Source organism: Schistocerca americana, chromosome X (genome assembly GCF_021461395.2).
Source record: "Schistocerca americana isolate TAMUIC-IGC-003095 chromosome X, iqSchAmer2.1, whole genome shotgun sequence".
NCBI classification, from domain to species: Eukaryota; Metazoa; Arthropoda; class Insecta; order Orthoptera; family Acrididae; genus Schistocerca; species Schistocerca americana.
The window spans coordinates 794930567-794947974 of record NC_060130.1 but is presented as its reverse complement, the minus strand read 5'-3'; positions in this window follow the sequence as shown (position 1 = coordinate 794947974).

The window sequence follows — 17408 nt, the reverse complement described above, 5'->3', positions numbered from 1 at the left end:
ACAGCACAGCCAGTGATTTTCATACAGAGGTGGCGTTACCAATAAAAAAACCTAAACAGCCTACTTACATAGTTTTTGGTTTATGGACTTGCTATATTGTCCGCAAGACTCTTCGATGGTGATTGTGCACCTGCACATTTGCAACAGATGGCTGCTGGCCATCTCTACAAGGACTACAGTGGGTCTGCACCTCTGGTGGCCCACCAATACCATTATCTCTACAAGGACTACAGTGGGTCTACATCTTTGATGATCCATCAATACCATTATTTCTACAAGGACTGCAGTGGGTCTGCACCTCTGGTGGCCCACCAATATCGTAATCTCTACCAGGACTACGGTGGGTCTGCTCTGTGATGACCTGCCTACCAATATTATTCAAAACTTCGAACGACTCTGCTGTGGGTTTGCTCTGTTGTGGCCCATTACCTGTATGCATGTCAAGAGTCAGCACTGTCTTTCCGTTGGAAGGACAACACTACTTCTACAAGACTGCATGGAAATCCACTACTTCTGTGTGCATTTTCTTCTACTGCTCAGACTTTGAGAAAAACACTATATTTTACCGTAATGAATGATCAGGACTGTCTTTATGGACTGTGAGAAAATTTTAGCTTTTGACCAACATTGTATCAATAAGTGTGTGCCTTTGATTTCTTTGTTATTGTAATTGTGAAAAAAAATTTTAACAAATATGTATTGGCCAGTGCCCAAAAAAATTTGTAAAATTTTTTGTGGGGAGCATGGGGGCTATGTAAGTAGGCTGTTTAGGTTTTTTTATTGGTAACGCCACCTCTGTATGAAAATCACTGGCTGTGCTGTGTGCAGTCTGTGGCTGCTTTGAATTGTTGTAATACTCGCCATTGTAGTGTTAGGCAGCTGGCTGTGAACAGCGCGTAGCGTTGCGCAGTTGGAGGTGAGCCGCCAGCAGTGGTGGATGTGGGGAGAGAGATGGCGGAGATTTGTAATTTGTCATGAACTGCTATATTTATACATGATGATATCAAGGTAAATACATTGTTTGTTCTCTATTAATATCTTTCATTTGCTAACTATCCCTATCAGTAGTTAGTGCCTTCAGTAGTTTGAATCTTTCATTTAGCTGGCAGTAGTGGCGCTCCTCTATTGCAGTAGCTTGAGCAGCGAAGATTTTTGTGAGGTAAGTGATTTGTGAAAGGTATAGTTTAATGTTAGTCAGGGCCATTCTTTTGTAGGGATTTTTGAAAGTCAGATTGCGTTGCGCTAAAAAAAAAAAAATATTGTGTATCAGTTTAAGGACAGTCGTGTATAATTGTTCAAAGGGGACGTTTCACTTTCAGCAGAGCAAACAATAATTACAAATACACACGAGTTAAAAACTATTACAAAAATCAGTTTCAATATGATAACTTCGAAGAATGACGAAATATGCTGAGGTGTTATGCTGTAGGTGGGCAGAAAATATCGGTAGCACGTTGTTGCTTGATATTGTCTACAAACGTGACTTGAGATTTTGTGTGATAAAAAGTACTCCTTCCCTTCCCCCTCCATTTACAGCATCCCAAACAAACCTACATCTGCATCTACATCAACATTGTTACTCTGCAATTCACACTCAAGTGCCTGGCAGAGGGTTCAGCAATCTATTTTCATACTACTTCTCTACCATTCCATTCTCGAATGGCGCGTGGGAAAAAGGAACACCCAAATCTCTCCGTTCGAGCTCTGATTTCTCTTATTTTATTATGATGATCCTTTCTCCGTACGTAGGTGGGTGTCAACAAAGTATTTTCGCATTCGGAAGAGAAAGTTGGTGATTGAAATTTCGTAAACAGATCTCGCCACAAAGAAAACCGCCTTTGTTTCAGTGACTGCCACCCCAACTCGCGTATCATATCAGTGACACTCTCACCCCTATCGCGCGATAACACTTTTACTTTGCACTTTTTCGATGTCCTCCGTCAATCCTACCTGGTAAGGATTCCATACTGCGCAGCAATATTCCAGCAGAGGACGGACAAGTGTAATGTAGGCAGTCTCTTTAGTGGCTTTGTCGCATGTTCTAAGTGTTCTGCCAACAAAGCGCAGTCTTTGTTTCACCTTCCCCACAATATTATCCATGTGGTCTTTCCAATTTAAGTTGCTCGTAATTGCAATTCCTAGGTATTTAGTGGAATTGACATCCCTTAGATTTGTGCAATTTATCGTATACCCAAAATTTATCGGATTTCTTTTAGTACCCATGTAGATGATGGCGGTGGTGGTTAGTGTTTAACGTCCCGTCGACAACGAGGTCATTAGAGACGGAGCGCAAGCTCGGGTTAGGGAAGGATTGGGAAGGAAATCGGCCGTGCCCTTTCAAAGGAACCATCTCGGCATTCGCCTGAAACGATTTAGGGAAATCACGGAAAACCTAAATCAGGATGGCCGGAGACGGGATTGAACCGTCGTCCTCCCGAATGCGAGTCCAGTGTGCTAACCACTGCGCCACCTCGCTCGGTCCCATGTAGATGACAAATGGTTCAAATGGCTCTGAGCACTATGGGACTTAACAGCTGAGGTCATCAGTCCCATAGAACGTAGAACTACTTAAACCTAACTAACCTAGGGACAGCACACACATTCATGCCCGAGGCAGGATTTGAACCTGCGACCGTTGCGGTCGCGCGGTTCCAGACTGAAGCGCCCCATGTAGATGACCTCGCACTTTTCTTAGTTCAGTACCAATTACCACTTTTCGCACCATACAGAGTTTCTCTCTAGATCATTTTGTAACTGGAATTTATCGTCTGATGATTTTACTAGACGGTGAATTACAGCGTCATCTGCAAACAATCTGAGGGGGCTGCTGAGATTATCACCTAGATAATTTATGTAAATCAGGAACAGCACAGGGCCTATGACACTACCTTGCGGCACGCCAAATATCACTTCTGTTCTACTCGTTGATTTACCGTCTATCACTACGAACTGTGACTTCTCTGAGAGGAAATCACGAATCCAGTCACACAACTGAGACGATACTCCATAAGCACGCAGTTTGATTAATAGTCACTTGTGAGGGACAGTATCAAAAGCCTTCTGGAAATCTAGGAATATGGAATCGATCTGAGATCCCTCGTCGACAGCACTCACTACTTCATAGGAATAAAGAGCTAGCTGTGTTGCACAAGAACGATATTTTCTGAATCCGTATTGGTTATGTATCAATAAGTCATTTTCTTCAAGGTGATTCATAATGTTCGAGTACAGTATATGCTCCAAAATCTTACTGCAAATTGAGGTCAGTGATATGGGTCTGTAATTCAATAGGTTACACCTGTTACTTTTCTTGAATATTGGTGTGACCTGTGGTACTTTTCAGTCTTTAGGAACAGACCTTTCGTCAAGTGAGCGTGCAACAACCTACGACAATAATTATCAGAACAATCGACCTGACGTGTTAGAAGTAAATAGATTTTGTCTCGGACATACGGGGTGTTTCAGATAAGGTTACCTTCACTGTCACTCACAAAAAAATGTTAGGAAGCCAGGAACGTACAAGTTTCAAAGGTAGATGCGTCATGCCGTACATAATTAGCTGTATGGATGTTCTGCTAATGGAATGTTTATTTACTTTAAGTATTCCAACGAGTACCCATTTCCTATGTGTCTTTTAAATGTCCCATGGACAAGCTATACTCTCACTGGTGTCACGGAGTGACACGTTTCCCCGACGCACTGTTTGAAGTCATCCGGCTTTATGGATTCGGTGACATAAACACAACTCTTTAGCTGTCTCCCCCCCCCCCCCCCCAAATGGTACTGGTGTTAAATCAGGCATTCACCAAACATCAAAATCATGTCAACGTACTAATTGGATGCGCATGTCACGTTTATTTTACTTCGATATCAGCGGCGGATGGAACATCGTTCGTTTGTCCTTTCCGACTTGTCTTGTTTTGGCAGTGTAAGGATACATCCTACATTCTGACTGATCATGACTTCAACCAGTGCATCCAGGAATCTTGTCGCTTCGTGACAGCAACAGTTTTAATCTCGTCCGCAGGCGCAGCATGATGTACTGAGTTGTAATTCAGGAGAAATCTCACTTAAATTAACATTCCGCTACTAGAACATCCATCTAGACACAGACAATTACGCACAGCATGAGGCATCCACCCCTAAACCTTTCAATGTTTGTAACTCCTTAACTAAACTGATAGAAATTTGATTTAAATTTATTTGTACCTAGTTGGTTTAATTGCATCAGATGCATGTTGAATAAAGGTTCTACGTATAAACTAATAAATAATTCGTTGCTTTAAATCTTTGGAAAATAACTAAATACACTACCTTCGTATCTTCACAGAAAGAGTAACGCTTTCTAAGTTAGCTTTGTAAATACGTTTGCCTTTCATTTAATATTCTATAAGCTACAGAGGATAACATCTTTTCTGAAACACCCTGTATGTTTAGCTGAATTTCTTTTCTTCCTCGGTGAGAAGAATCCCCTCCAAATTAGTTAACGGCCGGCCGGAGTGGCCGTGCGGTTCTAGGCGCTGCAGTCTGGAGCCGAGCGACCGCTACGGTCGTAGGTTAGAATCCTGCCTCGGTCATGGTTGTGTGTGATGTCCTTAGTTCTAAGTTCTAGGCGACTGATGACCTCAGAAGTTAAGTCGCATAGTGCTCAGGGCCATTTGAACCATTAGTTAACGGCTGTGGCCATTAAACTCTGAATTATTTCCGACAGCTCGCCTGACGGTGTGACTGGAGACAATAAAATACTGTTTCCGCATTGATGGGGTGTTTAGAAGACCAAGAAGCGATTGTAAATCTCTATCCGCTTATTCCTTTCACCGCTGATTTTATTTGTAGCATTTTTTAAGGAAGAAAATTCTGTTCCTTTATAAGTAATTGCTGACTTAATATGTGAAGCTCAGAGCGGTGGTGTTTCGTGTTTCCACCGTGTAGACGCTCGGGCGTTTCCTCACGAGGAGAGCGACTGAGCGCGGAGGAGGTGGTGTAGCTTTGATGTGGCCGCCCCCTCCCGCCGCGGGCCGTAGCAGACGAGGTAATCAGCGCCTCTCCTCTCTGCCGCCTGCAATTGCTCGGATGCTCTGCTTCAGCTGTTCAGGCACCCAACCACCTCTCTTCCGTTGTTACAAGGACCAATCCGCCTTATGTCGTATGTAGCGACAGTTGCTGTAAATTGGAAGAGAGGGTACAAAAGGGTCGGGTCTCAACGCATTATGGGACTTTATTTTGTAATATTTTCCCGCTACGCAGCAATATCCGGAAGTGCACGTATAGTTATTTTCCTACAGTGTTTGTAATCTCGTACATCGTTTATTACATCGTATAAACAATAATTGGTAGGTTCTCATTTCCCACTTCATTCATTCTTGCCTCTGCTACTTGCGTTTTTTTTTAGACTTTTTAATAAAATATCACTCACCCAGGATATTTTTCGCAACGTTTCTTTCATTTCTTTACTTGTTTTTATCTTAAGTAGTCTTGGTCACTTAAAGAATCTTTTATGTATTTTATTATATTGAACTCGAAATCATCTAACAGATGCATTACTCATTCTCTGTGCAGATTGCGATGGCTTCAGCCACGTTTTAAGATCTTATGACGTATTTTAAAACTCTTCATCTTCATCATGTAAATGAATGGTAATGCTTTTTTCTGTAATCTGTAATTGTTCTCAGTTAATTAAAAAAGTGAAAGAAAAAAAGAAAAAACTTATACATTTTTAATGAGTGTATAAAGTGACTCGTTTCTTCCATGGGAGCAAGCTACTGTTATTTTTTGGCATGGGTTTGTCTTTATACTCTTGGTTATTTATAGACGCTTTTGCGTGTTTTGTTGTGGTTACCTCAGATTACTCTGATGGCACTTTTACTTACTCTACTTAGGCTGTAGCGGCCTCAGCCACGATCTAAGATCCTTTTATGTATCTATAAATTTTCCTACTCAGAAATTTTGTAAATGGCAATGTTTTATCCTGCACTGTAATTTTTGTTATCCCTAATTTTTTTAGCTAATTTTTATAACCTTTTATCATTTTCATAATGTAAGTTGACTCTCCCCCCTTGCAAATGTGATTACATGTATTTTAATAAGTTTCAATTCTGGCTTCCGCTAAGCAGTGCATTCGGTGTATTCAGCGGTGGTTGACACACTGCGCCATGTAGCCCACACCTCTGGTCGCACATCTCATAATTGCTTTTACCGTAGTGCTTAGCAGCCTGTTTCACTGGAATGCTCTCTACCTTACATCATATATGTTGTACATGTGCTTTTGTGCTGTGTACACCATGATGATCCAGTCTCAACACACATAACATATTTAACCTTTCACGTATGTTATTCGTTTTATATTCTTATTGCCTCCCTTTAATTGTACGTTTTTACTTTTATTCATGTTTAGATTCTTTTCGGTTCGAATCCTGCCTGAGGCATAGATCTGTGTGATGTCCTTAGGTTAGGTAGGGTTAATTGGTTCTAAGTTCTAGGCGACTGATGACCTCAGAAGTTAAGTAGCATAGTGCTCAGAGCCATTTGAAGCATTTTTCGGTTCCGATAAAACTTTTAACGGGTGGATGCCTTATCCGGATGATTTTTATTCTTATTTTATGCCCTGCTATGGCAGTCGACGAATGAAGTGTCTTCATATATATTTTTATGTCGGTTTAAACATGTATCATTTTCTCTTGTATGCACGGCTTCACAGTTTAGAATCGTGCTTTATTACGTTGCATACATAAAAGGCTCTTCTTCTTTTCTTTTCAGATAATATGATGATGCCTCACAAGGTCAAAACCCCTAACTGGTATTAACAAAAACAGTTTTGTAACCAATACTGCCTTTATTGAAAAAAATATGACAATGTGTTTTTAAATAAATGTGAAGGAATTCCATGACACTTTCTATAACAAGAACTATCCTTGTGTAATGTGGACCACTCATAATCATAAGTGTCGTATGGTTATAATTAAAGTGCAGCTAGTCACAGAGATCCAGTGTGGGGTGTAATTATCGTATGGCAGCGAAACCGTGGTAGACACTCTGCTGCGTTGATGTGGAAAAGATTTACACTGGAAAAAATTAGTTCCAATTTTCTCCATCAGGTTCATGTGAATGCAAGAAAGATCCATAGAAATTTTTCTACATACAACAGATTAGCAACGGGATGTGGCCAGAAAAGGTCAAGTAAGAGAGAAAGTCATATGTTGTTTTTATTATCAATCACCACATACACAATTTGTTTAACAGGAGCAGCGGAGACGTCGACAAGAAGCTGTACAGCGCCAGATTTGCACCTAGTGGCCAATATTGGTTCTTATTTTTTTCCAATGCTAATCAGTTCCGCATTAACGCATTATCATATCTACCAAGTTTCACTACCATATAGCCCACACTGGAACTCTGTGAGCAGCTGCACTTTAATTATAACCACCTAGTGCTCGCAAAAATAATGACACACAATGGAGTAAAATAAAACACACTCTCGGTCTATGTACGTCTTTCTGCAGGTAGATTCACGTTTATAAGGGCGTGCTCAAGACAGGAAATGGGAGATGAGAAAACTTATTTGTCGGTCATGACTGACCATGCTCTTGGTGCGTGATTACAACGCAGTATACATCACAAAGCTGAGTTTATCACACATTGCACGACATTACAGTTGTCATATACTACATTAGTTGACTTTAATAAGTCTCTCCGAATAAACCAACGTCATGTTTGAGACTTGGCAGATCCAGAGCATAGGGCCAATTAGCCAAAACCATTACATACTACCAGATTTAACCCACAACACGTTTGCATCTTGGTGTCAGATCAGCTGTTCAGGCATGAGCATCCAGTACCTCAGATTAATATCCAGGACGTTTTGAAAACATTCAAGACTATACCTTACACATGGATGAAAATAATAATTTGACGTAAATTATAACTTATATATGCTCGTACAAAGTTTTTACTTTTCTAAAGACCCATCCGATTCTGCGAGAATATATCTCCTACATCCATGCACGAACACCTACAATTACGTCTACAATCATTGTTTCAATTTATCTAGTGTTCAATCTGCTCTCCACCGGATGCCCAATAAAGATCCAAACGTTGATTAACGTAATCCTACACTTCTGTAAGCATTTCTGGAATTAATGCATTCACTGCTGTTGTTATGCAGTGTCACAGATCATCCAAAAGTGTCAGAAGTGGACACATAGACGAATCTTTCACAACCCTCATACTTCCCCCCCCCTCCACACACACACACACACACACAAAAATTAAGTTCATACCATGAGTTCAGCCGATCATGGAGTCCAATAGGCCAATGGTGCAATGTGAAATTTGTACCTCCCTTAGAGCCAACCCGTCCCTGAGACGGCTCACTGTTAAGAAGTGTTGTTACATGTAGGTGTTTGTGCAGTGGTGTGCCATGCTGTTGAAAAATGAAATTTTCTGTATGTTCTCGTAACTGTGAAGAAAGGCACATCAATGAGCGGGCTATCTAGATACACCAGAGAGGCCTATTCCAGCAACCACACAAACTAACAGTTTAACAAGTGGCATCAAGCTAAGTTTTTAGTTTTGGTGCACAAGATAAAATTCATGCCATGAAAGTAGATAAACACCCTGTATTCATCCTTCTCCATCATTGCTGGAGGTTTGTAGCACCGTTACAAAAACAATCTGCACTAACAGTGCTATGAAAGATTCAAATCTGAAGAAGAAGTTAGCTGATCTGGCGAAGAATGATAAATGCTAGGGAAAAATCTGATGAACATAAAACGAAATAGAACGCAATGAAGACTGACCGTAGTTTTGAGTTAACCTCATCGGTTCTCTGGAACAGACTAGTTTGAGTAAAAATTTCTATATAACAACTGTTTAATTTTTATTCGTTACACAGGTACCAACTTACTTTACTTTACGCAATCAGGCCTAGAGGACCTGGTGACGACAAAGTTAGGGCTCTGCATCTGATTTTGTCTTCTGCTGTCTGTCTCCAGTTCTCCAAGGATCCAGTTACAGTAAGTCTTGTCTCACCCCATCCATCCAAACAAGTAGTCACAGAAAGTGTTACACATAGACAAAGTTCCAGCTAGTCTTTTTATAAACTTTACCTTCCACTTCTCTTGGCAACATGACATGTAGCTCTTGTGAGGTAGTCTTGACTTTTTTATGAAGACATCGCTATGCATAATCTCGTTCCTCGCAGTTTTTTACTTTCAACCATTGTCACAGGCAAAAATCTAAAGGTGTAAGTTCCAGGGATCTTGGTGGCTGAAAAACGTAATAAGCTCTGCCTATCCATAGTGGCAACACTGCCGTAACATGAAGGATGTGCATCCAATGGCATGTGTTCTATCCATAGCTGACAGCAGGAGGCCAGGTGGAGCAGTGCAGTGATCGGGAACAGCTGTGTTTGAATCAGTTGCAGTGTGTACTGTCTGAAAGTGTTGGAGGCTAATTCAACTGCCCTAGCCACATATTAAGGAAATCGAGTAACATGTGTGGATCAAGACTGAAGTGATATGTGAGCAGATCACAAAACAATGTTTTCAGGGACTACATGAGACGTGTGGTGGTGCAGCATTGCCATATTGTATGGTAGAGAGAGGTGAAGGTGTTTTCGTGTGGAAGGGATGTCATTCAAGACAGGCTCCACTCGGGATGTCCCCCAATGGACATAATCACAACTGATCTGTTTCGCTCCCTGCTCTATGTGGATTGCCAATGGACTGCATCACATCATCCGTCATGTGAAAGCACTATGCCACAAGCCAAACCCAGTGCAAGAGCTCCTGCATATGTGGGGGTGAGAGATATTGTAACATCCACTGTAGTCACCCGTTGTGGGTCCAAGTGGTTACGACCTGTTCTCCGAAATGAAGGAAGCACTGGAACACAAGGGACGACAACATCTTCCATGTGAATAAGCTACTGTTATATTCTTATATGGCTTCATCTTTACCACTCTTGGTTATTTATGGACGATTTTATGTGTTTTATTGTGGTAACCTCAGATTCCTCTGATAGCACTGATACTCACTCCATTTAGGCTGTAATGGCCTCAGCAACGATCTAAGATCATTTTATGTATCTATAAATTTGTTCTTCTCAGTAATTTTGTAAATGCCTATGTTTTATCCCGCACTGTAAATTTTGTTATCCCTAAATAAATATTGGTTCTTGCGAGATTGACGTGCTGACAGTGTACGACACCTTCCATCTGTGTGGGGAAGGTGATCGAGATGCGTTGCGATTATGTTAAGGGCATGTAATATAGTACGCGTCTGTCAATGCGGTATGGTTATAACGTTGTTGCTATTACTTTTTATCCAACCCATGTACATTTGATGATGTCACCTGATGACTAGAATGTGCAGTGCCCCAACTGTGCTGGAAAAATACATCTATTCTTGTCGCCAAAGGACCCTCTTTCAAAAATGCTAGAAGCTGGCTTTCAACAAAGTCTAGATAAAAGGGCTCCTGTTAAGACAATGTGGTAACACAACAGGGGCAATGAGCTGATTGTCCGTCATACCACACCACAAATTTAGAGACAAGCATTCTTGAAAATGTCTCGTCAATAGCATGTGGATTTTCGTCGGACTACCGATGTGAGTTACGAGTGTTGTTGTATACCATCAGGAATCAAAGTGACCTCATCAGCAAGAAGTATAAATGGAATTTCCAAACAGTCAGTGATAAAATCCTATCGTCTGCCTTCCTTTCCTCCTCGAAGGGAATGAATCAACTGTAAATAGTAAGGATAGAGTCCGTGCATACTTAATATCCAATATGTTCTTGAATATGGAACACTGAAATATTTAAAAATTCTGCATGTGAATATTGAAGGACTACGTATTACCAACTGAAAAATGTATTCTAGGTCACAACCACTCTGTTCATTTACACGTTCAGATGAAATATGACTGCTGGACACTGCAACAGTCTAATGCAACTTAGAGAAAACACCAACACACACTCTTAAATGTGGTACTTTGCGGTTAGGGAAGTGTCTACCGTATACTTTACAAGCAGCAGCTTCGTTTCTATTCCAAACTCCTACGTAATTACCATATCTTTATACTCAGTAAATACATACATCACACTTAAACAATACAATAAAACTGGCCAACAAAGCACAATCAGAACCACAGATGAAAAATTCAATTACGTGAACTCAACCACAACATCACATCTTGCAATTCAAAACAAAAATGACAATTAATAAATAAAAGTCTATTACAATTGGAATAACAACTAAAAAAATTGGATGCATGTTTGATGGCATGTTCTATTCAAATTATTCTAAACTACCACCTCCTAAAGTATCTACTATTGCTCCCGCAACATATGTCGGCCATTTAGAATTCTGTAACTGACTAATTATTTCTGTTCAAGAATACCTCTATCGACTGCTCAACACAATCCATGAAATGAATCGGGCACACAATGTCAGTTGCAGGAAAGGTGGATTGGCTATGTTTTATCAGGAGACTGTAAAGAAAAATTTAAGCATTTTGACTCAGAAGTGGAAACGTAGTAAGAAACAGTTGATGTCTCGTCAAGCCATTCATTTTAGCCTCAAATCTGGGAAAGCGAAGCGCAGCTACAAAGGCCTCCACATTTAGTACTCTTGTGCAATTCATTCTTGCGTACTACTCGAATATTTAGAACCCAAATTGGTCAGATTAAGAGAAGAAATCGAAGCAACTCAGAGAGACGCTGCTATATGTTAGTTTGGATCAGTATGAGAATATACAAGGTCAACATTAATAAAACCGACAAGCTGCAGGGACGGATTCCTGACTGGAAATGGAGGACAAAAGGTCGTATGAACATGTGTCCGGAATTTCATCATTGCCACAGTAGGTGGCGCTGATGAATGACAGTTCAGCTGACCACGTGCCGTGTGTTTCTCGTGCGTTACAGGCTGTGCGACGCCTACGAGAAAGACAGGCCGCGCCGCGTATGTCACGGAAGTAGTCCTGCGCTCGCTCGCTCAGATCGCCAGACAAACTACGTTTCTACACCTTGTAAGACGTCGTGGTCTCTCAGCCCTCACAATCATATTCCGCTCATCAAGACGCTTCATTCGAACCCAAGCTCGATAAGATAAAGTCAATTTTGTATGAATTCATGTAAACGATATGCAATTAACGAGTAAGAGCACTGTGGTTGAAATACTCGAGGCTGGCATACACACATACATTCCAGACACGACGGTCACAGAAGCTATTAGTTCGGGAGAGAAACCGCACAATGGGCTGCCGGTCCTTCGGAGGACGACCCAGCCTATGTTGGCCGGTGACCGCCCGTGTAGCGGATAGCGTGAGCCCGAGTGAAAAGGGGGAATGACCCTGTGTTTGGCTTAAAAGTAAATTCCGCTACATTTTGTGGGAGCAGCCAGCGTATGCATTCTTTACACATAGCACGCAGTTTCAGAGATTTTCACAGGGAGACAACAAACACCTAACACTAATGCTACAGGTTTCCGGATTGGTCGCCTTAAACGAAACGTCATTCTCCCGTTTTAGAAGAGCAATGCTGATTGGCAGACGATATTTCTGATGCCTTGAGCTGAAGAAATAATGGAAGACACATCTGGCGTGGAGAGGCGCCATTCCGTTGTCAGTCTTGGAGCAAGGAACAAGTCTCTCCTCAGTACTTCACTGGGAGAGCACCTCTGTCGAGAGTGAATCGAAGTGCGACTCTATATTGAGTCCTTGCGATTAATCGTTGTTCACTGTGTTGGCCGACACACTTATTGTGCAGTGTGAACTGACAGAGTTATAGTTAAACACCTGCGAGCGAATTTTGAGTGGCATAGCGGTGGACTGGTTATCTTACCAGTGTACCACGCCAATAGTTAGATTAGGGGCGAATAGGAATCCTTGACTTCATCAAGCCATAGGGAGAGTTTGATTGGCGAAGGTCAAACCAGATAGAACGAGAGTTATCTTGTTTGTCAGCAGCGAGCGACGCAGACAGCAGTCATCGCAGCTTACGGTATTGTGCGCTACAGCTATTGCGAGCCCCATATTTCCTCCACAACAGTACACTTCACTGCATTTCACACGCGACAGTCTCAACCATACCTAGCAACATTCTAAAGGATAATTATTCAAGTTGACTAGGCGCACCTCTCAGCCATTCTGCCAAGTCAACAACCATCTTAAACTTTGTATAGAAATTTCATTAGCGAATCCTATCCTTGAGAGGTAACTTCACATTCCGAAAAGAACCAGGATATAACTTGTTCAATTCATAACTAAAAGTGCCATTGTGATTTTTCAGAATTTTTGCAAAATAAATAATAACTTTCGTTAGTTTCATGTTTTTCTTACACTAACTAGCACTACTCCAGTACCCAAGTATCCCACTAGTTACGTAAGAAATTTTGTGAATTTTTGTGTCATTTCCTTACAGTGGATGACTCCAGAAGATATTTATTGCTGAAAGTTTTTCAGGCATTTCTCTTTAGAACGTTAGGAGCGTCTGTCTGACTTCTGTAGTAGTGTGGGGGTGGAAATTGCATCTTGCAGGAGCCACAGGGTAAAGGGTACATCTCTGATTAATCCATTGCACAGAATAACAGGTCAACCTCACACCTCAGAAAATGGCGACCCTGCCAGGATAGGCAAAATAGGTATGCTGGCGGGATAGGTAAAATAGGTAAACTACCAGGATAGGAAAGTGTCAGGATAGTTAGGTACGCCAGGTTGCAGCAGTAGCACTTTGAAGAACTTTCTTTCATGTATTAAATAGCTGTTTTCAAAGATTGGGATCAGAATAGATACAGGTAGTGAAAAAAGCAGAGTTGTAGGGAAAAGGGCGTGTGTTATTATGTTGGAAAATTTTGCATTTTTTACTATTTTTGTGTAGCTGTTAGGACATAGGATTTTCAGGTGACAGGCACAGACGCAGAGTAACGCAGAGACGCAATGTGACGCAGCATCATATAAATTAGAATTAAGAAATAACATTTTTCTCCTTTTGCAAGCGCACAGGTAGAGATTGGAGACTGTATCAGAGCAGACAGAACATTAGCCGAGAAGTCACAACGTTGTTGTTGTTGGTTCAACCAACCGGTAAGTGGTCGTACAGTTTTGTAGATAGGGTTGTGGTGTGTTGAAAGAATTTCCATGTTAACGAGAGCACAAGCCAAAAGGTTACGTGTGAGACAGCAAGTAGACATGATGGGGAGGAATCAACCAGACAGACAGCAAGTAAACGAGCTCATTGAGAATAGGACAGAAGGCGAACCTGAGAATAGGACAGACGGTGACTCAGAGAATAGGACAGTCGGGGAGCTGCAGAATCAGCAGGCTCAGTTAGACTGGGATGAAATTGAGACAGATCAGATAGATGGGTATCGAGGGGACGAGAACATCGAATTTCCAGAATATGAAATTCCAGGTAGGGCACATTCTGAGCTAGAAATAGACAGCCCACGTAGGAAATGGCAAAGATTAGAAGCGAAACGAGCATAGGAAACGCGATTGTTTGCCGCATATTCAGGGACAGAATACGCGTCAATACAGTCAATGAACCGGCAGTTAGCTAACGTTCAAAGAGAAGTAGACAATGAGGAAGAGGGGGAACATTTAGAATACGTCGAACCTATCGTACACATTCTAAATATGCCCCAATAGCAGACCCAGAATTTTGCGGAGTTACGAGCGCCATGAAAAGGTTCCGTGTCAGACGCAACTGTACCTGCAAACACAAGACATACACAACACAGAGGGCAGAATGCAGAGTTGTTTGCGCCACGTAATGGTTCATTGTCAAACGCAACTAGTCCTCAACACAGACAGCACGGGTTATTGCAGTTATCAAACTTAGAAACGCCACAGCATAGCCCAGTAAACGACGTAACTGACCGAGTAGAAAACAATAGATCGAGAATACATAGTTCAGCAGAAGGTAGTGTTACAGAACAGGACGCGATCATGGAGATATTACAAAAAATGAACGCTAGTATGACGAAACAGAATACACAGCTAACAAAAAAGTATTAGGAATTGAAACAGGGTAACCAGGAATTGAAACAGGACAATCAGGCTATTAAGACACAGATCCAACAGGTTAAAATCCAGATGGAAGAAGGGATCGCCAGAATTGATAGTCAGATCACTCACATAAACAAAGACGCGAAAGAATCTAGAGAAAGAATCCAGGTACTAACACAAGGTCAGCAGCAATTACGCACTGACATGGACAAGGTCCAATTGGACATCGTAAACGTTGTCAAAAAGGTGGAACGTTTTACGAAAAAAGCCACTCGAACAGCAATACAAATTTCGGAAGAACAAGCAATTCAAAGCAAGGTCGCAAAGGTTGCACTGAAAAAGTATGATCAGCGGATTAATAAAATAGGACTTACAAACAAAGATCAGTTTGAAAAGCTTCGAACAGAGTTGATACAATCTATTGAAGAAAAGATCGAGACCGATTACACCTGTAGCGCAACAACTGACGCATCAAGCATTAATTCAGTACACGAACACGCGCCGTCTAAGAAAGTTCAAGTAGAATTAAGGCTAGACGTAACACTCGCGCAGAAATCGAAACAGAAAACCCCGATTAAAGTAATACATGACATGCCACAAGAGCAGGCACAGTACCCAGAAAAACGGAACACATACATTCAGCCGATACCAATCGAAAGACAGGCAGCTGAACCAGTAAATCCAATCACACAACATAGTAGCAGCACAGGTATTATACCACGAACGACGAGAGTAGAAACACACCAGCAACACTTGTTTTCACCAATGACACGATATGACGCGGATATGAGTCAGGAAATTGAGAATAGGCAGACAGTCAGTAGATTACCAGAGAATAAACACGACGACACAAGCAATGGCAGATTATTTGAGTCCATGAAACAGCCACAAACCGGATTTATGAGTAGATATGATACAGACCACTTCCTTACAGTTAAAAAATTTCAACATTTCAAGGAAGAAGGCGGTAGCTTGCATGCACGCACATTCATCGACCAGTTTCAAGTAGGCTTACCAAACCACTGGAGCGTAGCTCACAAACTTGACTTCATTTGTGCACACATGTCAGCGACAGTAGCAGAGGTGATGCAAAAGATCGCGGCTACCTGTACGTCTTACCTACAGTTCAGAACAGCATTTCTCGAAGGATATTGGTCCAAGGAGGCGCAAAACAAAATTAAATACGAGTTACTTCAAATGACACCATATGAAAACTCAGGAGAGAAAAGCGTGGTAAAATTCTATGATACAATGGACAAAGCGAATCAGTGCCTAGACAAACCATAGAGTGACGGAGAGCTGATACGTCTGTGTAGAATGAAATTACCGGTAAAGTATCAACAGGCAACAGTAGGAAAAAATAAAAATACTGAAGAATTCAAAGAGATTTTAAGGGAACTTGAATTTATGTTTAGAGAAGACGAGGTGAAAGAAAAAAGAAAGGAAAGGGAACAGCAAAAGGAGAGGACTAGGAAGGAATATTCCAATAATAATATTAATAATCGTAATGCTAACACCAATAATTTCAGGCAATTTAACAGACAAGGACAGTGGCACAATTGAGACAATTGGCATAGAAACGATAACCTGAATAATTGGTACCGAAATAGGAACGGTAATGGACACTCATGCAGTGGCGGATGTGGATTTAGGAATCAAAATGCCAACGCTCAAGGGTACTTTGAAAGAGGTCACGATGTTAGAAACAGCAACTGGTGAGACCAGAGCGCTAGTAATTACCGAGGAAATTATGGTTCACAAAGACAAGAACAACACAGCAACGGGAAACCAGAAGTAGAAATTAGGCCACCAAACACTAAAAAACGTAAAGATTGAACTGAAAAATGCGCAAGAGGTTAGACAAACTAACGTCCACCCTATCTTATACTAACCGCTAAATAAAAGTTAAATTAATAGATCAACAAAATAACACATTAAATACACTAAAATTCACATATTCCTAGCTCAAGAAGAACAGAAGAATGCAAGAAAGAAGAGAAGAACAGAAGATGCAAGTTGAAGAAGGGCAGAAGACAGCAAGATACCTTTCTTCCCTATCCTACAATGAAATTTGCTACAAATGTCTTTCCATGAACTTTGAGGCATAGCACCTACTACAATCACCTCTCCAAAAATAAACCTTGAATCGTCAAACAAATACAAGCGAACGGCAAACGGTATATTAAGTAGTAACAACCAACATTATCTAGAAATAGAGTCAGCAAAATGAACAGTATTCTCCCTACCACATCATCAAATTGCCATACTGAACCAGGTGTGAAGTACCAAGACATCACAGCACAATATTGGGTGACGATCGTCGGTAGTCAACTACAATCATCGAACTGCCACACCGTCCCAGGTGTGACAGCAAAGGCGTACCAAGACATCACTGTTTATGCA